The 22,177-nt window shown below is 43.8% G+C and overlaps 1 protein-coding gene across 2 annotated transcripts in view; it reads left to right on the top strand.

Moving 5' to 3' along the window:
* The window catches only part of MTHFD1L (methylenetetrahydrofolate dehydrogenase (NADP+ dependent) 1 like), a 310,972-nt gene that overhangs the window by 170,797 nt on the left and 117,998 nt on the right, over nucleotides 1–22,177 (top strand). The gene's annotated exons all lie outside the window — the stretch shown is intronic.

Genomic DNA, 22,177 nt, shown 5'->3' with positions numbered 1-22,177 from the left:
TCGTTGGAGACTTCAAGCTTCACTCCAGTGCATTTTTGTTTATTTGCCCTTTAGCTTGGGAGATTCTGTATATGTGTAATGATGGTATAAACATACTCACCGGTCACTGTCTTCTGCCATAGTCATTGGCGCTCCGGCAACACTTGACTTCATTTGTGACTGTGGCTGCTATGTGCAGCAGAGGTCACTATTGAATTTTCTCAATTCAAGTCTGAGGCCATATGCACACGTTCAGTATTTGTCGCGTTTTTTTCGCGTTTTTTCGCTATAAAAACGCGAAAAAAAGCTTACATATGCCTCCCATTATTTTAAGTGTACTCCGCATTTCTTGTGCAAATGTTGCATTTTTGTCCGTGAAAAAATCGCATTGCGGAAAAAAAAGCAACATGTTCATTAAATTTGCGGAATTGCGGGGATTCCGCACACCTAGGAATGCATTGATCTGCTTTCTTCCCGCACGGGGCTGTGCCCACCATGCGGGAAGTAAGCGGATCATGTGCGGTTGGTACCCAGGGTGGAGGAGAGGAAACTCTCCTCCACGGACTGGGCACCATATAATTGGTAAAAAAAAAAAAAGAATTAAAATAAAAAAGTCATATACTCACCTTCGATGGCCCCCGGAGTCTTCCCGCCTCTCAGCGGTGCATGCTGCCGCTTTCGTTCCTATAGATGGTGTGTGTGAAGGACCTGCGATGACGTCGCGATCACATGACCGCGATGACGTCGCGGTCACGTGACCGTGACATCATCGAAGGTCCTGCACACACCATCTATAGGAACGGACACCACTGAGGAGATCGGCTGTCTGCAGAGGGTGAGTATAACCATTTTTTTAATTTTTTTATTATTTTTAACATGATATCTTTTTACTATTGATGCTGCATAAGCAGCATCTATAGTAAAAAGTTGGTCACACTTGTCAAACAGTATGTTTGACAAGTGTGACCAACCTGTCAGTCAGTTTTCCAAGCGATGCTACAGATCGCTTGGAAAACTTTAGCATTCTGCAAGCTCATTCTGAGTGTTATATGCTTGCATTGAAAAAATAATCTCCGTTCTACATAGTGATCTAGAGGGAGATATGATGTGCACACTGTAAAGTTCAGGAAGGGAGGTGCTGGCTGGACATCCAAAGCCAAATATACAAGAGAAAAACAGCCGCACTCAAGTCTTTGCGTTTATGTAGAAAGTTTAGTTGCTTTTATTCACGTGTACAGGCACCACCAAATAACTTTCAAAGAAAAAAGGAGGGTGATTGCGGACAACAAGGTTAACGTTTCGACCAGGCACGGTCTTTCTCAAAACCTCACTGTAAAACAAATATATTATATGTGTGCTGTACAAATATACACGTGTTAAAATACAGGTGAACAGGTGAAGTACATATATACATAAAAGGGAGAAAACCAATGACTTCTGGTCAAAATATACAGAAATTATATACAGCTCTCCATACATTAGATATGGACTCATCTAGGTCCAAGAAAGGTATATCACGGAATGCTGTATATAACAAGATTACTGTCAATCTTCCTTGGTCTGGGGCTCCATGCAAGTTCTCACCTCATATGGTAAGGATGACTTGTCAGGAAGCAGCTCAGAAATACTACTTGCAAAATCGTCAGTGTATCAAATACTTATTTACCCCACTGTATTACTAACTAGGTGTTACCAGTTTGGGGTATGTCCCTACACAATTCAGGCTGTCCAATCATTGTTGACAATGCTGGAATGCGTTGAGACACACCCTGTAGACATTTGTAATAGTGACACCCAGTTGTCAGTTTGTTTTTATTCATACATATTGTGAGGCAGTGACCGGTGTCACAGGTAGGGGTCGCTGTGTCTTCTCTCCCCACGTTGTTCACGGAGGCATATAAAGGCCATAGGAGTGCATGGCAGTCACGGGCATAGCAGTGGCTGCAATGCAGGCTAGAAATAGTAAAAATAAGTGTAGTCTTTGGACATGCTAGTGTCCAAGGAAGATGTAGGGAAAACCTGTTCTGGGATGTTGTGTTGTGAAACAGACTGCAGGGTGGAAGTCATGCAGTCAGTTTTATTCCAGGCCCGGGTTTTACATGTGACTGAAGGCAACAGGTTTCTTTATTAAAAGCCATACAGTAAAGAGTTTGGGTGTGTCAGATGTAATGTCAGTGTGAATCTGGTTTTCGGCAAGAGTGCACAGCAGAGGCCCTGCAGAGCGCTGGCTGTGTGTGAAGCGACACAAGCAAGCAGAGCCGAATAACCATGGCAGCTGAAATGTCCGGCGCCCGCAACGGACATGGCGCTGCAGCTGCCCACAGCAACCGGTTAAAGAAGGACTGGCGTCTTTAGTGCCTGCAAACAGGAGGATATGGTTCCCTGATGCGATCCAGAGGATATCATGGACTGTGTTATGCTGTGAGCAAAGAGACATTAACATGGTGGTGTAGTCGCCCACGATAACTTGTCAGAGGCAGACTGGCGTGTTTAGTGACTGCGATCTAAAGGATACCGTGTACTGTGTAAAAGCTGTAAGAGACGTTGACAAGGCGGTGCAGTCGCCCACGGCTACTGGTGAAAGGGAAGGCAAGTGTGTTTAGTGACTGTACATGGAAGGATGCCGTGTAATATGTAGTGCGGTGAAATGGACACTAATACTGTGCACTGAAATTATATGCACTTGTGTGTATTTTGGACATTTAATCCGTTGAAGAAACACATTAAAGGAGTTTTGTGTTTGAACTTTGTGGGTCACTACCTCCTCACTGCATAAGTGTGCTACCGCTGCACTACAATATCTATGAGAAATAACTGAGGAATGGTACAGTGCAATATTCTGATACAGACCTGTCTGGAGAGATGATTAATATTTGAGATGAAATAAAAATTTATTTACTTGTGTGCAATGTGTATTGTATGAAAAATAACTATATGTCTAGTCTGTGTCTTAACAGGTTCATCTCAGACATAACAGAAGGCTAAATGGGGTTAGAGCAATGTGAGGAAAAATCTCTCTGATCTTTTTAGCCAAGGTGGCCTGATGATATTGCAATTTTGTAGGATGAAAAGGACTTTTTGTTGTAAGGTTAAAATGTCAGATAATGAAAACATCTGTGAGACGAAGAGAACATATGTTTCAGTATGTCCCCTCCCATCCTATAAGAGAAGGGGTCTTTCATTTCTAGAAATTTCTGTCTTATTGCCTCTATTCCTGCTAAGTCCAATAATATAAACATCCTGTCTTCAAAACAATGCCGTCCTCATTGCCTACCTCCTTGGTGTTGGGTCTAAGCAGGAAAGTGACCTTTCAGTTTGTCAAGTTGTCCAAATGACTTCCCGCTGTTTAGCAAGTAGATCCCAGACGTAGGACAACAGGCTTTCCTCTGTGGGTCTGTTCCCAGGGCTCTGTTTGGTCTGGTGTCAGTAGTATATCCTTGCTTTCCTCTGTGGGTCTATTCCCAGGGCTCTTTGGTCTGGTGTCAGTAGTCTATCCTTGCTTTCTTCTGTGGGTCTGTTCCCAGGGCTCTATTTGGTCTGGTGTCAGTAGTCTATCCTTGCTTTCTTCTGTGGGTCTGTTCCCAGGGCTATATTTGGTCTGGTGTCAGTAGTCTATCCTTGCTTTCCTCTGTGGGTCTGTTCCCAGGGCTCTATTTGGTCTGGTGTCAGTAGTCTATCCTTGCTTTCTTCTGTGGGTCTGTTCCCAGGGCTCTATTTGGTCTGGTGTCAGTAGTCTATCCTTGTTATCTTCTGTGGGTCTGTTCACAGGGCTCTATTTGGTCTGGTGTCAGTAGTCTATCCTTGCTTTCCTCTGTGGGTTTATTCCCAGGGCTCTATTTGGTCTGGTGTCAGTAGTCTATCCTTGCTTTCTTCTGTGGGTCTGTTCACAGGGCTCTATTTGGTCTGGTGTCAGTAGTCTATCCTTGCTTTCTTCTGTGGGTCGGTTCCCAGGGCTCTATTTGGTCTGGTGTCAGTAGTCTATCCTTGCTTTCCTCTGTGGGTCTATTCCCAGGGCTCTATTTGGTCTGGTGTCAGTAGTCTATCCTTGCTTTCTTCTGTGGGTCTGTTCGCAGGGCTCTATTTGGTCTGGTGTGAGTAGTCTATCCTTGATTTCTTCTGTGGGTCTGTTCCCAGGGCTCCATTTGGTCTGGTGTGAGTAGTCTATCCTTGCTTTCTTCTGCGGGTCTGTTCCCAGGGCTCTATTTGGTCTGGTGTCAGTAGTCTATCCTTGCTTTCCTCTGTGGGTCTATTCCCAGGGCTCTATTTGGTCTGGTGTCAGTAGTCTATCCTTGCTTTCTTCTGTGGGTCTGTTCCCAGGGCTCCATTTGGTCTGGTGTGAGTAGTCTATCCTTGCTTTCTTCTGTGGGTCTGTTCCCAGGGCTCTATTTGGTCTGGTGTCAGTAGTATATCCTTGCTTTCCTCTGTGGGTCTATTCCCAGGGCTCTATTTGGTCTGGTGTCAGTAGTATATCCTTGCTTTCCTCTGTGGGTCTATTCCCAGGGCTCTATTTGGTCTGGTGTCAGTAGTCTATCCTTGCTTTCCTCTGTGGGTCTATTCCCAGGGCTTTATTTCGTCTGGTGTGAGTAGTCTATCCTTGCTTTCTTCTGTGGGTCTATTCCCAGGGCTCTTTGGTCTGGTGTCAGTAGTCTATCCTTGCTTTCTTCTGTGGGTCTGTTCCCAGGGCTCTATTTGGTCTGGTGTCAGTAGTCTATCCTTGCTTTCTTCTGTGGGTCTGTTCCCAGGGCTATATTTGGTCTGGTGTCAGTAGTCTATCCTTGCTTTCCTCTGTGGGTCTGTTCCCAGGGCTCTATTTGGTCTGGTGTCAGTAGTCTATCCTTGCTTTCTTCTGTGGGTCTGTTCCCAGGGCTCTATTTGGTCTGGTGTCAGTAGTCTATCCTTGTTATCTTCTGTGGGTCTGTTCACAGGGCTCTATTTGGTCTGGTGTCAGTAGTCTATCCTTGCTTTCCTCTGTGGGTTTATTCCCAGGGCTCTATTTGGTCTGGTGTCAGTAGTCTATCCTTGCTTTCTTCTGTGGGTCTGTTCACAGGGCTCTATTTGGTCTGGTGACAGTAGTCTATCCTTGCTTTCTTCTGTGGGTCGGTTCCCAGGGCTCTATTTGGTCTGGTGTCAGTAGTCTATCCTTGCTTTCCTCTGTGGGTCTATTCCCAGGGCTCTATTTGGTCTGGTGTCAGTAGTCTATCCTTGCTTTCTTCTGTGGGTCTGTTCGCAGGGCTCTATTTGGTCTGGTGTGAGTAGTCTATCCTTGCTTTCTTCTGCGGGTCTGTTCCCAGGGCTCCATTTGGTCTGGTGTGAGTAGTCTATCCTTGCTTTCTTCTGCGGGTCTGTTCCCAGGGCTCTATTTGGTCTGGTGTCAGTAGTCTATCCTTGCTTTCCTCTGTGGGTCTATTCCCAGGGCTCTATTTGGTCTGGTGTCAGTAGTCTATCCTTGCTTTCTTCTGTGGGTCTGTTCCCAGGGCTCCATTTGGTCTGGTGTGAGTAGTCTATCCTTGCTTTCTTCTGTGGGTCTGTTCCCAGGGCTCTATTTGGTCTGGTGTCAGTAGTATATCCTTGCTTTCCTCTGTGGGTCTATTCCCAGGGCTCTATTTGGTCTGGTGTCAGTAGTATATCCTTGCTTTCCTCTGTGGGTCTATTCCCAGGGCTCTATTTGGTCTGGTGTCAGTAGTCTATCCTTGCTTTCCTCTGTGGGTCTATTCCCAGGGCTCTATTTGGTCTGGTGTGAGTAGTCTATCCTTGCTTTCTTCTGTGGGTCTGTTCCCAGGGCTCTATTTGGTCTGGTGTCAGTAGTATATCCTTGCTTTCCTCTGTGGGTCTATTCCCAGGGCTCTATTTGGTCTGGTGTCAGTAGTATATCCTTGCTTTCCTCTGTGGGTCTATTCCCAGGGCTCTATTTGGTCTGGTGTCAGTAGTATATCCTTGCTTTCCTCTGTGGGTCTATTCCCAGGGCTCTATTTGGTCTGGTGTCAGTAGTCTATCCTTGCTTTCTTCTGTGGGTCTGTTCGCAGGGCTCTATTTGGTCTGGTGTGAGTAGTCTATCCTTGTTATCTTCTGTGGGTCTGTTCCCAGGGCTCTATTTGGTCTGGTGTCAGTAGTATATCCTTGCTTTCCTCTGTAGGTCTATTCCCAGGGCTCTATTTGGTCTGGTGTCAGTAGTCTATCCTTGCTTTCTTCTGTGGGTCTGTTCCCAGGGCTCTATTTGGTCTGGTGTCAGTAGGCTATTCTTGCTCCTACTCAGGATTGTAGAAAGATGACGTGCCTGTACGTTAGAGACATAATAGATTCTTGGCTTTCTGTTATCTCTTAGATTGGCAGATTGATTTCATTTTTTCCTTTAAAAAGCAGAATGTGCAAGATTTCCCCACTCCCCTCCCCATCACTGGGGCCTGCTCCCCTTATGCCCGGAGTGTATCGAGGAATTTAAGGAAGTGTAATTCTGTATTTTAGATATAGGACAGCGGTCACTGAAGACATTCCACTCATACCGAACATTTCTGTTTTTCTTCTATGAGTAGCTTTGAGCTGTTGGCCCCTTGTTTACAATCTACTTTCATACCTATGAATGCAAATTGCTGACACTCTGTGATGGAAATTCAGTAGCAAAAGAGCTTTACACACTGCGCTGAAGGCTTACCGCTGCTGGAGTTGTGGCAGGCCATTCAGTAAGTGTTTCAGCTTCCTTGGTTGTGGAAGGCCTCCTTCACACATGATTGAGCCTAAGCATTAATGGTGATACTTCTTAATTTTTTTCCCCCCAACAATGTAAATGACTTGATAGGGACAATTTCTCAAGATTTTGGGCATAAATCATCCAGAAAATGTCTATGCTGCTTTTTGGAGGCTTTTTCTTCCCTTTCCATTTTTGTAAATGGTACTTTTTGCTGATTTGGGCAGACCCCTGATTTGGAGATGCAAAGCTATGCTGCGTGCTCTGACCAATCCCATCTTGACCCCTACTGCTCAGCACCATTAGTGTCACTATGTAGCTTTATGTTAAAGCAGAAGATTCTCAGATGTGGGGTTTCCAAGTACCTGGAACTATTTTTTTTTCCCTAAATGCACCTTTCCGACTACCATTTGCACTGCATCTGCTGTAGATGCTTGGCAGCATGAATGTCGTCTTTGGGAAGGTCTGGTCCAGTGCAGACTCCCAAAGCTTTTCATATATTGCACTCATGAACCGCTCTGCTCAATAATATAACTGTTTGACCATCCAGTTGGAAGTACTCGGTGGTCACTATCCCATTCCCAATTCTGTGCTTCTCAGTGTTTTACATCTGATTCAGTGTTCAGCCTCCTATCACAGCCAGAACAACTCTAGAACCTAAAGAGGTGAATACCCACTGGACCACCAGTATGCATCATTGACTCTTTCACTACCATCCAACATGGGTCTTACAATTAACAATTTGACTACATTTGAGGACCTGAGCTTCTTGGGTTGACGCTCTTGATGGGGCCACCTGAAATACTACCTGTCTGTTCTACCCAGCACTGGCTCAGTCTAGTCACTGACTACTCTAGCCGGCGATTCTGCTGCTTACGTCAACGGAGCAGCTGCTTCTTCCGGGCTGCTCTGTCGACAGGGCGCGACTGACTGCATCATGCTGGTTGACAGCTGTCTCTTCTCTGCCTATCTGTCAGCATGACATGGCAGTTAACCCTATCAACAAAGCAGAGCGGAAGAGAAGTTGCTGCACTGACAACATGTTGTCAGCAGAAGCCACAGAATCGCTGGGAAGAGTTGTCTGTGACCACGCACTGTGCTGCCAAAGATCTGCCCCGGGGAGACCTGGCGGGTGGTTTAGCAACTACCGGTCTGTTGGTTTGTAGGCCCATAGTAAAGAAAGTTAAAGTCCCTGACAACCCTCTTTTAATGGTTTGTTCACACATTGCGTTTTTTTTTCTGCATTCTAAACCTTCACACTTGACAGTAAAAACAAAGCAAATGGCTGCATTTTTTTTTGTTTTTTTTTTTGCCTCCTTTCATGCAGATTACATGAGATTTGTCTACTGCAGATGTCAACAAATTTAGTATTGTTCACAAGCTGCAAAAACGCAGGACAAATGTAATGCTATGTTTTACGGTGTTTTTTCAGTTTCTCATTACTTTCAATGAGTAAAAAAATAATGCTGAAAGAATTGACGTTCAGAAATGCTGCTGTGCTCAAGTTCATTCAGCAAAAAAAAAAGGCTTCCATCCCCAAGAAAACAGCAAAAACACCATGTGAACGTACCATAGAAAGTCTCCATGTTCAATATGGACATCAGCTCACCCCGAGTTCAGTCTAGCTAATGTCTGCATATACCATGACCAATGACGTCTGGCTAGGCGCCAAACTACTTGGTTCTTTACGTAGGCATCCACTTCTTCAAACATCAGTGCAGGAAATCTTCCACACGTAGGGATTTCCTACATTTTACATTTCTTTATTCCTGTTTTTATTCTGCTGTCTATCACTATCGCAACAATACAATTCTGTTTTCAAAATTTCTACTACTTTTAAAAAGTCTTGAATATGTCCATAAGCTTAAGTTCACTTTTCCTGAGGTTTCCATTAGTTCTGGGAACATGGTGTGAGGGATCTGAATCACATGGCCACTAGGGCATTCTAGATGTCAGGTGGTGGTCTTTATCCATAATGTTTTAGTTTCCAAACTGTTCTAACTCTGCAGACCATGAAGTGATTCGTTATTGCATTTTCACCTTGTTTTGTCTAGTTTTTGGTGTTTTTCACATGTTATTAATTTGCGCCTACTTATAATTTCGCAACTTTTTTTAACGTGTATTTTATGTGTTCGTTTTATAGGACACCTCTCCATTACTAAGCCATGGGCTTGATGTCACCGGACAATACAAATATGAACCCCACTTGCTACAACCACAGGGCAAGTGGGAAGAGCCAGGCAAAGCGCCAGGATTGGCTCATCTAATAGATTTGTCTTTTCTGGAGTGGCTGTGGGATGCTATTTTTAGGCTGGGGGGGGGTCAATATCCATGGCTCCTTACCAGCCTGACAATACCAACCCCCCACTGTCTGCTTTAGCTTGGCTGGTTCTAAAAAATGGGGACCCCAGACCATTTTTTTTTAATTATTTAAATAATTAAAAACTGAATGAGTACCCCTCTATTCTTGATAACCAGCCTTGCTAAAGCTGACAGCTTTTTACCTCCACTTATGCTGTCATCAATACTGTTTGACCGGCCGTAATGATTTTACCACCGATCATAGGCATTTTTGCCATGCTGTCATGCACATGACAGCGCGAGAAACACCCAATGTTCAGGGTGCCGAATGCGAACAGTAACACGGACCTCCTGGTGAAGTCCATGTTCGGGATCCGTACCCGCACTGTAGATGTTCAGGTTCTCCCATCTCTAGTCCTAACACCAGTGACATCATCAGGCCGTACTTTGTGGGCAGAGTAAGAACACAATTTGTACAGTCCCCGAAGGATGATGTAAATATCCAAATTACACTTGGCAGAAAAAAGATCCCCCACCCCTGATTTAGGGTCTCCACTGGTTTTCTTAAGCAACCAAATTACTTTCAACGCACGGAATCACATGAAACCATTTGCTTACCTATAAACTTAGGTATATGGTATGTGTATGGACGATTGCTTACATGTTCTTGCTTGTTGTGGGTTTTTTGTGTGAGTGGACTGAACTTTGTGTCCATCAGATACATGGGTTGGCATACATTTTATTATTTTTTATTTTTTTTTTTTTTACAGGAAATTAGCCTTTTTATTTATTCACTCTGCTCAAATGGCTATTATTTCCGTGTTATTTTATCAGTATTGCTGTTCTCAAATGATGGTTATTTTACCAAACATGTGGAATTTATTTGCAAGATATAAATGTGATTTTTATCTAAAGCAAGTATGGTCTTGCTTGGATATTATTACATATACAAAGAGAGTCAGTCAAAGTTCACAGTATAGCGCAGAAGTCACTATTTGGGACCAGATTTTGTAGATGTTCATTCTTCAGGGGTCTAAAATGGGGCTGAACTGCTGTATTAAGCACCGCTGAATGAACAGATCATTGTGCCTTTAAAGAGAATCTGTCAGCAGGTCTTTACTACTGCCTCTGAAGCAGCATGATGTAGGGGCAGAGATCCTAACTCCAGTGATGTCACTTGGCTACCTGTCGGAGATATTCCAGTTCTCCAAATGCTGAGCTCTGTATAACCCCATTCACACCACTGGTTGGCAGCTTTCCTTGTATGCAGTGTACACAGAAAGCTGCCAATCAGTAGTGGGGTTATACAGCGCTCCTGAATATGGAGGATTACATGGCAGCAGGTTTACTAGTACTTTAGCTATAACCTACTGCTGATAAAACAGTGATTTTATCAAAACTACATTAAGCAGCCTCGTAAGTGATACATCACTGGAATCAGGGTCTTTGCCTCTACATTATGATGCTCTCAAATTAGGTGGCAAAATCTTGGTGTCAGATTCTTTTAGAAAAAAACAAAGTGTGAAGGGGCTGATAACAACCCCAATGTGCTGATGGCCTATATCCGTTTTTAGTATTTCGAGCAAACATGATTCTGTAAGGGGCAGAAGCCATATTAGCTGTTATGAGGTCCAGGAACTTTTCAGGGTATTCATTACCACTCAACTATAAGGCGATACTGGAAAAAGTGAAAATGGCAATCAATGGGAAAGACATGGGACCAAAGTAAAAACCGAGGGAAGAGAGGAGTGGTGGTTAAGGTATAGAGCTCCCTGCGCTACCATGATATTCATTTTTCGATTTGTGAACATATTCATAGGATTTGTTGTGTAATGTAGACAATCTGTGTGTTTACCTTTAGCAGAAAATCTGCATTTATTACTGACGACTTCGTCACTAGACACAAACTACAATTCTGAAGAAAAAATAACTATGCATAGGTAAGTATGATTCCAGCCTTACTAAAAACACCAAATCCCCATGGTAGAGATCCCAACACAATCGGAAGAAAACTTGCTGTTTGCATTTGAGATTAAATAAAGCAAAATTAAGAAAAAAAAAAAAGCTGCAGGAAAACCCTGCTCTTTATTTATTTTTTCCCTACCTTCTTCAATTGGAATTGTAAAATCCTATTTACTTACCGTAAGTGAAATGTATGTTCGTGCAGACTGTGCAATAATCTTTGTAGGCAAATGACCTTTCATTATCAGACTTCATATAGCTGACACCTCCATTAACCATTTCTAAAGGCCCCGTCTCACTTAGCGACGCTAAAGCGATCCCGACAACGATACGACCTGTCAGGGATCGTTGCTGCGTCGCTATGTGGTCGCTGGTGAGATGTCAAACAGTGAGATCTTACTAACGATCGCAGCTGCGATCTCACTGTTTGACATCTCACCAGCGACCTGTAGCGACCTGTACAACGATGTCACATGGGAGCTATTATGAGGATTCAGTGTCTGAGTCGTCAACGAGGTCGTTAGTAAGGTGTCAAACACAGCGATGTGTGCTACCCAGCGGGACCTCAACGATCAGAAAAAGGTCCAGGCCATTCCGACACGACCAGCGATCTCACAGCAGGGGCCTGGTCGCTGCTACATGTCACACATAGCGAGATCGCTACGGAGGTCGCTGTTGCGTCACCAAACTTGTGACTCAGCAGCGATCTCGCTAGCGATCTCGCTTAGTGAGACGGGGGCTTAACAGTTGCCGGATTAATGGACAGACGTTTTTATGTCTCTGTGTTCTGTTTTTCTTTGGGTTTTGTGCAGTCCTCCAATGTATAGTAATTGGAAATAACAGAAAATAGCCATGGACTGTTGGAAATGCTACAATTTTCCATTTTTCACGAAGTTAAAGCTACCTTTCAATTCTTTATGGGGGCGTTTTTTATAAAGCAGACATGTCGCAATAGCTCCCGTTGTTCTGCTTGCATGTAATATTTGACACAGAAAAGAATCCAGCGCTCCAAAATCAAAGAAAAAAAACCTTGAATTTATTATGTACAATCCAAACAGTCCAGCATTGTGCATATATGTGACGTTTCGGTCAGTCGGACCTTTCTCAAACATTCACAGGGTGGCTGGAGTAAGAGGGGTTAACTGTAATGAAAAGCGCAGCAGATATGCAACAGCATTGCTGTAAGTAGAGCGCTTCACTTAGGCTATGTTAACACGTTGCGTTTTTGCTGCATTTTTTATGCAAATTTTACTCTGCTTTTACAGTACCAGCAAAAGCTATGATATATCAGAAATCTCATGCGCACACACTATTTTACTTTTTTTTTTCCCCAACGGAATTGAAAAACTGCTTTGATTTTGCAAACTGCGATATGTCACTTCTTTCTGTGTTTTTGCAGCGTTTTTTCACCCGTAGAAAGAAATGAGTAAGTGCAAAAACATACGTTTCACTTTTTGGTGTTAGAAACCTCAGAAAGAGACAATAAAAACGCAGCAAAATCTGCTTTTTGTATACAGGTTCTCTACTGCCAAGAGAGCAGGTTTTGCCTGCAGAAAAAAAAACGCAGCAAAAGTGCAACTGGACTGTCTGTATTGTACATAATAAATTCAAGATTTTGTCCTTTGATTTTGGAGTGCCGGATTCTTTTCTGTATATATTGCAGGGTTGGACCCTATCCAAGCACACTCCGGAATTTGGAATGCCCTACTTGCATATGTCATAATTGAACTCCAGAAGAAATATTGATTTTATTTTTTAAAATAGAAATATGGATGAGGTTTATTTTGCACGGTTTCCCTAGGTTCATGCAGTTAACAGAAATTTGTGTGAGAATGTGTCAGCAGCCTTAAATAATGTAAGTCAGGTTTCATTATTCATACATATAACAGTTATCTGTGGTCATCCTGCTACAACTAATGATACCAGTAGCGTGAAGCTTCAGACGCGTCATGAGGTTTCCTTTCTCCCCACGCTGTGACCATCTGGATATTGTTACCAACCTTTCTCCGCTAAGCTTCATGTTTTTCTCTTTTCACTAAATTTGACTTTCTTTTATATCAAAAAGTGTCAGTGAGTCTTATTGCTGCGATTCCAAAAATAAGGAAACCTTGTAGGCGCCTGTAGAGGCCAGTGGGAATATGTGGTACTATGCTGCTTGCTTAGGTGACCTAGCAAAGACCCGAGGATCGAAATATTGGGAATATGATCTGTTGAATTTTTGCTGGAGTCAAATGAAATAAAATACAAAGTGAGCTCTACAAATCATTGATTTTATCTTCTGTTTTGGATGGGAGATCAGAGTTCTTGAGTAGTGAGCAGCTGCCCCTTTCCCGTCAATCACCCAGAGATCGAGAGCATGCTTCTTACATTGTTCATTTTTAGGATATGCTTCCTTCTGTCCCTTCTAGACATACCTGTGATCAGTAGGCCTGGCCAGTTCCATTTTTGTTTCACCGCTACACAACTTCCCAAAACTTCTGTGGCATATTTATATGGTTTTGATCATATCTGTGCAGACTTTCCTTGACCTGTGGGGTCAGTTAAGGTCTTGGATAAATCCCTCCTGTGACTGCAAAATAACTCCATGTCTATTCGGGTATCTCATGGCAGCCTCCCTCCTTCTGCCACATCCAGGTAGTGTAGTCAGTTAATTCTAACAGAGCTATCTGAGACTGTTACATTGATGATTTATCCAAAGGATAGCAATATTTGATCAGTAGCGGTGCAACATCCAGCATCTTCGCGAATCGGCTCTTACCTGTGCCGGCAAAAGTGTTCAGTGGCAAAATTGCACATCTCCATCAACTATATTGTGGCCATGACTGGTTGTTGCATGTCTGCCTCCTGTTCTAATCAATAAGGGGCAGATATCCAGTACTTGGCTGCAGACACGATGATCTTGACTAAGCTGGATGTCACACCCCCACTTACCCATCAGATATTGATGACCTGTGCTGTGCTAAGGATAGGCCATCAATGTGAAAGTCCTGGACAGCCCCTTTAAATTTTATCTGACTTCCTCTTTGTGTTAAATACGTACAAAGGAGGAGACAGTGACGCCACAGCTGATTGGGCGCCTGGATCTCATGTTATAACCACACAAGATCTCCGGGAACGGAATTGCAGACACCTGTGGCACTGCACCAGTAAGGGAGGTGAGTATAAGCTTTATTTTATCAGGGCCAAACATTTAGCTCGAGAGGGGGTTGTTCTAGTAGTGAGCAACCCCTTTAAGTAGTTGTTAAAAAGAAATATTTTGAGTTGAATTTGGAGAAACTACTTGTTATATTTGTGTTGAGCCATTTAAATTGTTCTGGTTTTATTACTAAGATCAGAAACTTTGCAAATTTAGCAAATAGACCTATTTTGCAAATGGGGGGATGAATCATTTTGTTTTTTAACTGTAGGCGTTATCCATAATCAGTAGATGGCTGTCGACTGGACAGTGGTTTGGCTGGCGGTGATGTCTCCCAACTCCTGCATACACAGGAGTGCTCGCTGTACATAGCTCTCATGTCTCCTCTACAATAGAGCTGCTGCCAGACTCCAGTGGTGGCGACTTGTTTAGCTGAGGCTAAAAGGTTGGTAGCCTGAAATGGGACATGCTGAGTTCTCCACTTCCCCAACATCTGTTGGGGTGGGCGGAGTGGACAGGAGGCCCCCATACACATTACTGTGGACCAAGTCCCGCCAATACCTGGTTTGGCCAATATTTGTCTATGTATAAGCCTTTACTTTCACTGTAATCTTAATTAAATGTGATCCACTGAGGTCTTCTCACATGGCTAACCAAAACCTTGTCCGCTAAGATCGAGGATAAAATGTGATTTTCTTGCGAAATAATTAACTAGTTGGTGAATTCCCAAGTTATTAGTAATGTACATGTCCAGCTTTACTCCTGAAATCTTCACATATGTCAGCCAAACCTGTAACTTTCACTGGCTAATTATTTTGTGGGTGGAGTGGGCATCTCGATTATTTTTAACACCTTTCACTCTCTCCTCAGGCCAAAAGCACAAGCCCCTATCACAGACATTTGTGCTGATGACCTGGCCTCCCTCTTTATAGAGAAAATAGACAATATCCGTCAGGAAATCCGCTCCCAGACACCTAGTGCAGTGACTCCCATCCCTCCTTGCATCTCCCCTGGCTCACTCTCCACATTCGATCCCATCACAGAAGAAGAAGTCTCCAAGCTCCTCTTCTCGTCCGACTACATGCGCCACCGACCCCATTCCCTCACACCTCCTCCAGTCTCTCTCTCCAGTCGTCACAACTCACCTAACTACAATTTTTAATCTCTCCCTTACCTCTGGCATTTTTCCCTCCTCCTTCAAACACTCTATCATTACTCCATTACTAAAAAAACCCACCCTTGACCCATCATGCACAAACAACTACAGACCAGTCTCCAATCTCCCCTTCATCTCAAAACTCCTGGAGCGCCTAGTCTACTCCTGCCTTACCCGTTACCTCTCCACCCATTCCCTTCTAGACCCTAAACAGTCTGGTTTCCGCGCCCTACATTCGACAGAAACTGCACTCATCAAGGTGACCAATGACCTTCTGACAGCAAAATGTAACGGTGACCACTCTCTGCTCATTCTCCTCGATCTTTCTGCAGCTTTCGACACTGTTGACCACCCTCTCCTACTCTCTAGGCTCCAGTCACTAGGCATTAAGGACACTGCTCTCTCCTGGTTCTCCTCCTATCTTTCTGAACGCTCCTTCAGTGTTCTGTTCTCTGGCTCCACTTAATCTCCTCTTCCTCTCACTGTCGGGGTACCTCAGGGCTCAGTCCTTGGCCCCCTTCTCTTCTCCCTCTACACGGCCCCAATTGGACAGACCATCAGCAGATTTGGTTTTCAGTACCATCTTTATGCTGATGACACACAACTATACACGTCATCTCCTGACCTTACCCCCGCTGTACTACAGAACGCCACTGACTGACTGTCTGCAGTCTCCAACATCATGTCCGCTCTCTATCTGAAACCCAACCTCTCCAAAACTGAACTTCTTCTGCTCCCGCCTTCTACTAACCTCCCTAAATCTGACATTTCCCTCTCTGTCGGTGGCACCATCATAACACCCCAGCAGCAGGCACGCTGTCTGGGTGTTATGTTTGACTCCAATCTCTCCTTCACCTCCCACATACAATGTCTTGCCCGCTCGTGCCGCTTACACCTAAAGAACATCTCTAGAATCCGCCCTTTTCTCACCATGGAGACAACAAAAACCCTCACTGTCGCCCTAATCCACTCCCGTCTGGACTACTGTAACGCTCTATTAATTGGCCTCCCCCTCACTCGACTTTCCCCTCTCCAGTCCATCCTTAATGCAGCAGCCAGGGTCGTCCATCTGGCTAATCGTTACTCGGACGTGTCCGCTCTTCGCCAGTCGTTACACTGGCTGCCCATTCATTACAGGATACAATTCAAAGTACTTGTTCTCAGCCACAAAGCTCTCCATAGTGCGGCACCCCCTTACATCTCCTCCCTCATTTCTGTCTATCGGCCTAACCGACCTCTGCGCTCTGCAAATGACTTTCGACTAACCTCTGCACTAATCCGTACCTCCCACTCCCGACTCCAAGACTTCTCCCATGCTGCGCCAATCCTCTGGAATGCTCTACCCCAAGACATTAGGACCATCCACAACTTGCATAGTTTTAGGCGCTCGCTCAAAACACATTTGTTCAGAGCGGCCTATCACGTTCCCTAATCAAACTCATTTTATGTTTTTGTGTGTGTGTAGCCCATTCACTATCTCCATCTACCCCCCACTCCCTGAAGATGGCTGGACCATCATTGTAAATACACCATTGTAAATACACACCTGTACTTTGTATCTCCCCACCTCATTGTAGATTGTAAGCTCTCACGAACAGGGTCGTCTTATTTTGTCTTATTTTTGCTTTATTACTGTATTGTTAACGTTGTTACCTATGACTGTTGTGTTTGAAACTGTTAAACTGTAAAGCGCTGCGGAATATGTTGGCGCTATATAAATAAAGATTATTATTATTATTATTATTATCTCTCCCATTGACCTATGTTGTTGAAAGAAATATTTGGACATGTTGCAATTCGACAAATTTTCTATAAAGAATTTGGCCACAGGCTTTTTTCAGAAGTGCTTTCGATAGCCATTTTAGTGGCCACCTTTTTAAACCTTGACAATTTGCCAGGTTCACATGTAAGTGATACCATCGGAAGTATGCAAATGGCTCCTCAGCCGAAAGAAGAATGTGTGAATAAATAAATTCCTTAACAAACCCTTCCATTTTTTCCTTTGTCAAATATTGTAGTTTTAAATCCAGTAAGTGGCATGTCTGGTATGTACAGGCAGCGTAAACTGTATTTCATATATCCAGACTTTACATTGGGCGTCTGCCCATCTGCATTGCCATGTTTTAGTATGACAGACACCAGATGACCGCCCCTTAAGTCTACTGAAAACAAAAGTCAAGCTTTGACATCAGCCTTTGTGGCCATGTTTCTGGTTCTTATCACGTTCACTGTATTATGTGTAAGAAAGCAGGTTCAACACGCAAAGTCACATCATCTGATTTTATAGCGCTACCCCACCATGTGTCTTCGTAGCTTCTTGTAAGTATGCTAGGTATTCACTTCACAAGGAATTTTTACTGCCTGTTTGAAGACTTTTTAAGGAGCTGGCATATGTGTAAGAATTGGAATGTCATCCTAAAGTTTCCTATTGTTTAAATCAGATTTTTGTGTATAAAAAAATATTAGATATCTTGCAATTTTCAAACTGACCACTCGGCTTTTTTAGAATCTAACTTCCTGTTTTAGGAAATCCGCATATACATTAGCCGTAATGAACAGACCAAAACCCAATCTTTTGTTTTGAAGCATCTGATAAGTGTGTGCAAGGATCACTGTGAAGGGAGGTGGAGAAGGGTCCGCTGCCACATCGTCTATTGTGAGTAGTGGATCCTGGATCAGCTGTATATAGAGGTATTACCCATCCTGCTTCTATTGATAATATGGATGGAACCTTGCTGAAAACACTCCCTGAAAATAGGAAGTTAGTGTCTAAGATAGCCCCAGTGGCCAGTCTCAAAATTGCAAGTGTACGGCAGAGCACCGTTAGTCTATGGCCCAGTCGGTGCATACATCCGGATCCTGTTTTGTGGGGGATGGGGACACACAATGTAATGTGAAAGCTCTTTTATTCCAGAGAAATCACGTTTTTCTTATATTTCGTATTTTTTAGACTATAAGACTCCCTTTTTTCCCGAGATTTGGGAGGAAAATGGGGGTGAGTTTTATAGTCCGAATGTAGCTTACTGGGGAGGGTGGCATTGGTTGAGCAGGTTCACCCCTGTATGAAGCCGGCGGCGGCAGGAGTGGGGTGATGCTGTGGACCCTGGACTAGGAGGTGGGGGTGTCCTGGCAGTGCAAGGCAGGAGTGGAGTTCCCGCTGCACACATTGACCTCAGAGTAGGCTTCAGGAATATGGTGCTTGTTGGCGCATGTGCAGATTTAGATCTCATCATTGAGCCAAGATCTCAAGCTGTTCATATGCCGCCTCCGTCGCAGTTTTACTGAAGAGTGCCGGGAGATCTGTGTGTGCAGTGGGGACTCCGCTCCTGCCTTGCACTGCCAGTACACCTCCTCCTGCTAGCCGATGATCCACAACAACCTGCTCCTGTGACCCCTGACGACATGCCTTATCCTGAGGATGGGTTAAAAAATATTTTTTTCCTATTTTAGTCCTCTAAACTTGCTGCGCGTCTTATCGTCCGGTAGTCTTCTAATCCGAAAAATACGGTAAATGAGCTGTTCAGGACTATGGGCCAGACGCAGATTATTGTACATGTTAGCCCATATCACTTGTTGTTTGCCACCAATTGCTGGGCTGATCATATAATTTGGCATTATTTCACGTTGCAGTTATGTGTGCAGCATTGAATGTAAATGGTTAAGGCTGTCTGTACATGTACTGTCACATTAACGTTTGCCTTCAAAAACTGCATAAATAAAACCTGATTAAATTGCTTCTTCAGGGTTTTTTATGAGACGGCACTCTAAAACACTCTCAAGATGCAGCTGCAACACCGTGTGGCAAAAAATGTTTTGTTCCTGCTCAATTGTAAAATTTGGTAACAAAATGGAAGGTTCTAAAAGGGAAACATGAGTAGTGACAGAAAGACTTCAGATCACCTGAATAAAAAAAACTCAATGCAAAAATGTCTTAAATATTAAAGTACACCAAAATAAATGAAAATCAAAATTACATGTAGATAAGTCAAATGAAAACCCCATCCTAACACCTCAACAGAAGAGACCAAGGTTGGGCTGGGGCTACACTACCAATTAAACCTACAAAAATGTCCACATGGCCAATTGGGACAACCCCTTGAGCCTGAACAACGATGCCGAAAAAGGTATGGATCAAGAAAGTGAAAGTCCTTTTTTGATATTGTTATTGAATAAAGTTTATTCTTATTTGTATTCATCCCCTTGCTTTATTGGATCTTTGTTTGAATTATCCTTTTTATATATAATATTTTCAGCAGTTATTTTCTGTTTTCACTACCAAGCAGCCAGTTCTCACTCTGGTGGGCTTGGGCTGCCCACTTACTACAAGAGCAGGCATCCAGTGTAATACTACATTTGATCTGTAGTGGGCACTGCAACCAGCTAGATACTCTAGCCACGCAGCAATCTGCTTATCGCTATGGTGGGTGTCAACCCTTTAAGTCCCAGAAAAGTTTTGTCTGACCCATGTCTAAATTTTAAACTGACATTCCAGCAAACAACTTGGTGCTTATGATGACCGTCACATTATCTCCTTCTGGAAATGAATTGCTTCAGAGTTCACTATCTTCCGCAGGTTTCTAAGCTTTCTTTCCTGACTTTGCAAATGTCCAGCTGGACGGGGACACTTTTGTTTACAGGCAGAGAAGTGGAGCGATCAGTGCGCACTTTCCATTTCCCCTTGCATTGTTCACACACTTGAGCCCTGTGTCCTGGTGCTAATTATTGGAGCAAGGCAAGCAAATGTGTCCCACAATGATTTGTGATCATGAATTTCACCTCGTCTTTTGCTCTGCAGTTGACCTAATGTTGGTGAAATCCCAGCCGTGTACAGAATTTTGATGGATTTTTTTACGTGTCATATTTGCAACTTTTAAAAGGTGCTCACAAGTTCAGTAGAAAAGAACATGGAAGCTCTCGGCGTGTTATGCTGTTATAGTGTAACATGGTGGCACGGTGTGGTAGTTGTGAGCGAGTCCACCAGGCAACAGTCAGTGAGCACCTCGGCCCCTTGCACATGAAGAGATTTGTACTCACTGTGTCATCCGGAATCCTAATCCCATGAAGCACCACAGAGTCACAATCTTTGTTCCAACGATTAAACTTTACTAAGTGGCAAGGTGCCCATCACATCCAGGGGTACAGTTCATAGAGGTCAGCACTTCTTATGCTTTCCCTGCCTTCTCTACTGACCATTCAGGTCCCATCTGCTCATCAGCTCCCATCCTGGTCTCGGGCCCGTATTCTGCCTGGGGACGATCACGTTGAGCCGACGCCTGTTCCCACTGCGCTCCAGTCTGGGGCAACTGTATCCCCCATGACCGGGGAACTCTGTGCTCACTGAGGCACACGTCCTGCCCTGGGCAAAGCTGCCCAGGCTTCTGTTACCCATTCAGGAAATGCTTCCCCTATACCCCTGTGGCTGTGCCCTGTCACACCCTTAACTCCTCCCAGCTGCTTAACTCTTTTGTCCCTGAACTAAGTACAAATTTACAGTAACAAGACATTAAGAGTACATCACATTATGATACCGCACGTAACACAATACAAGAACATGAGAAAACCGTATATTATATTCATAAAGCATTAGGAAGCCAAACATGACCTGGTTACTTGACATTCAGGAGAGGGAAGGCAATCGAGGGTCCCCACCACCTCCTACAATAGCAGCAGTGGTCGGTCTCCAAGGCAACAAGATGTAAACAAGTGTTTATATCAAGAACAGCTGACAATATTAAAAAGCAGTAAATTACAAAATTGCTTATATTTACAGGTATTACACAACACCCCAAAACATATATATATATTTTTTTCGATCATTTCCCTATACTTTTCTGTGACTAACATGACTAACATGATTAACATGCAGGGCTTTCCTGCCCGCCTCTCAGCAGGTTGGTGCTACTAAAGGGGTTCTAATAACTTTACTACAGGGAGCAAATCAGACTGACTACCCACCAGCTACAGTTGAACATCTGATGACAGCACCCATCTGAATGAATGGACATCTGTGTAATAGCGAGCTACATCTTGCCCTCCAGAGTGGGAACTGCTGTTTAGTGGTGGTCCATCTGGCTAACATAGTGGGGTTCAGAGAGGGTGACCTCAATTTATAGTCTCTATGCTCCTAATAGGACAAATGGTCATGGGTTCTATCAACCCTTCTTGCAAATACATGGCATAGGCTTAGTACTTCTTGTTGAGAGATTTCATGACAAATGTTGCTGTTTGCTCCCAGTCATTGAGGGGATGGCACAGCAGTCCGTAACAGTTTTGTACAGCTGGTTTACTTGGTGTCCTGTGTAAACTCCCGTCAGCACGGTGATTGTTTAAGCCTTTTCATGTAATCGTTTTTATGATGGCCCTTTTTAATGGTTTCCTTGATCTAGTACTCAGTGAAGTAACACTATAGTGAACCCTCAGCTGTCCCACGGGGCCACATTTGTTGATATTTTCCTTGGCACTTGAATTGGGAAAGAGGAAATAATATAGCAGTGAGTGTGGTGTGTGTATATGATCTTAGGCCGGTTTCCAAGTAGAATAGTTTGGCTCCCTGCATTGTTTTCTTCTCATTTTTCCTCCGCTTTGTTTCCTATGCAGTGTGCTGCCTTCATCCTTGCAGCTTTAGAACTGTATCCTGTTTCCTTCCTTCATTCAACGTCACACTTTGACATTGTTGGAGCTGTCCGTGGCTTTTTAATAACAGCCAGACGTCATAATTTTAACAATTTTATTTGTGAAAACCTTTCCTGCATTGATCTGACTCATAAGTTGAGTTTGGTATGTGCTATCCCCACCTCTCACTCTGAATAATTTTTAGCCTATGTGTCTTCGGTGTGCTCGAAAAGTATGTTTATGTCCTTGCGGCTGCATATCTCACGGTGGTCGCGCAACACATGCAGGGATTGATTAAGAAGCCGGCAATCCCTGCATTTGTGGCGGCTGTTGAACAGCTCCGAGACAA

Source organism: Ranitomeya variabilis, chromosome 2, assembly GCF_051348905.1.
Source record: "Ranitomeya variabilis isolate aRanVar5 chromosome 2, aRanVar5.hap1, whole genome shotgun sequence".
NCBI lineage: Eukaryota > Metazoa > Chordata > Amphibia > Anura > Dendrobatidae > Ranitomeya > Ranitomeya variabilis.
Note: the sequence above shows the minus strand (reverse complement) of the source record. Positions and strands in the feature narration are given on the sequence as shown.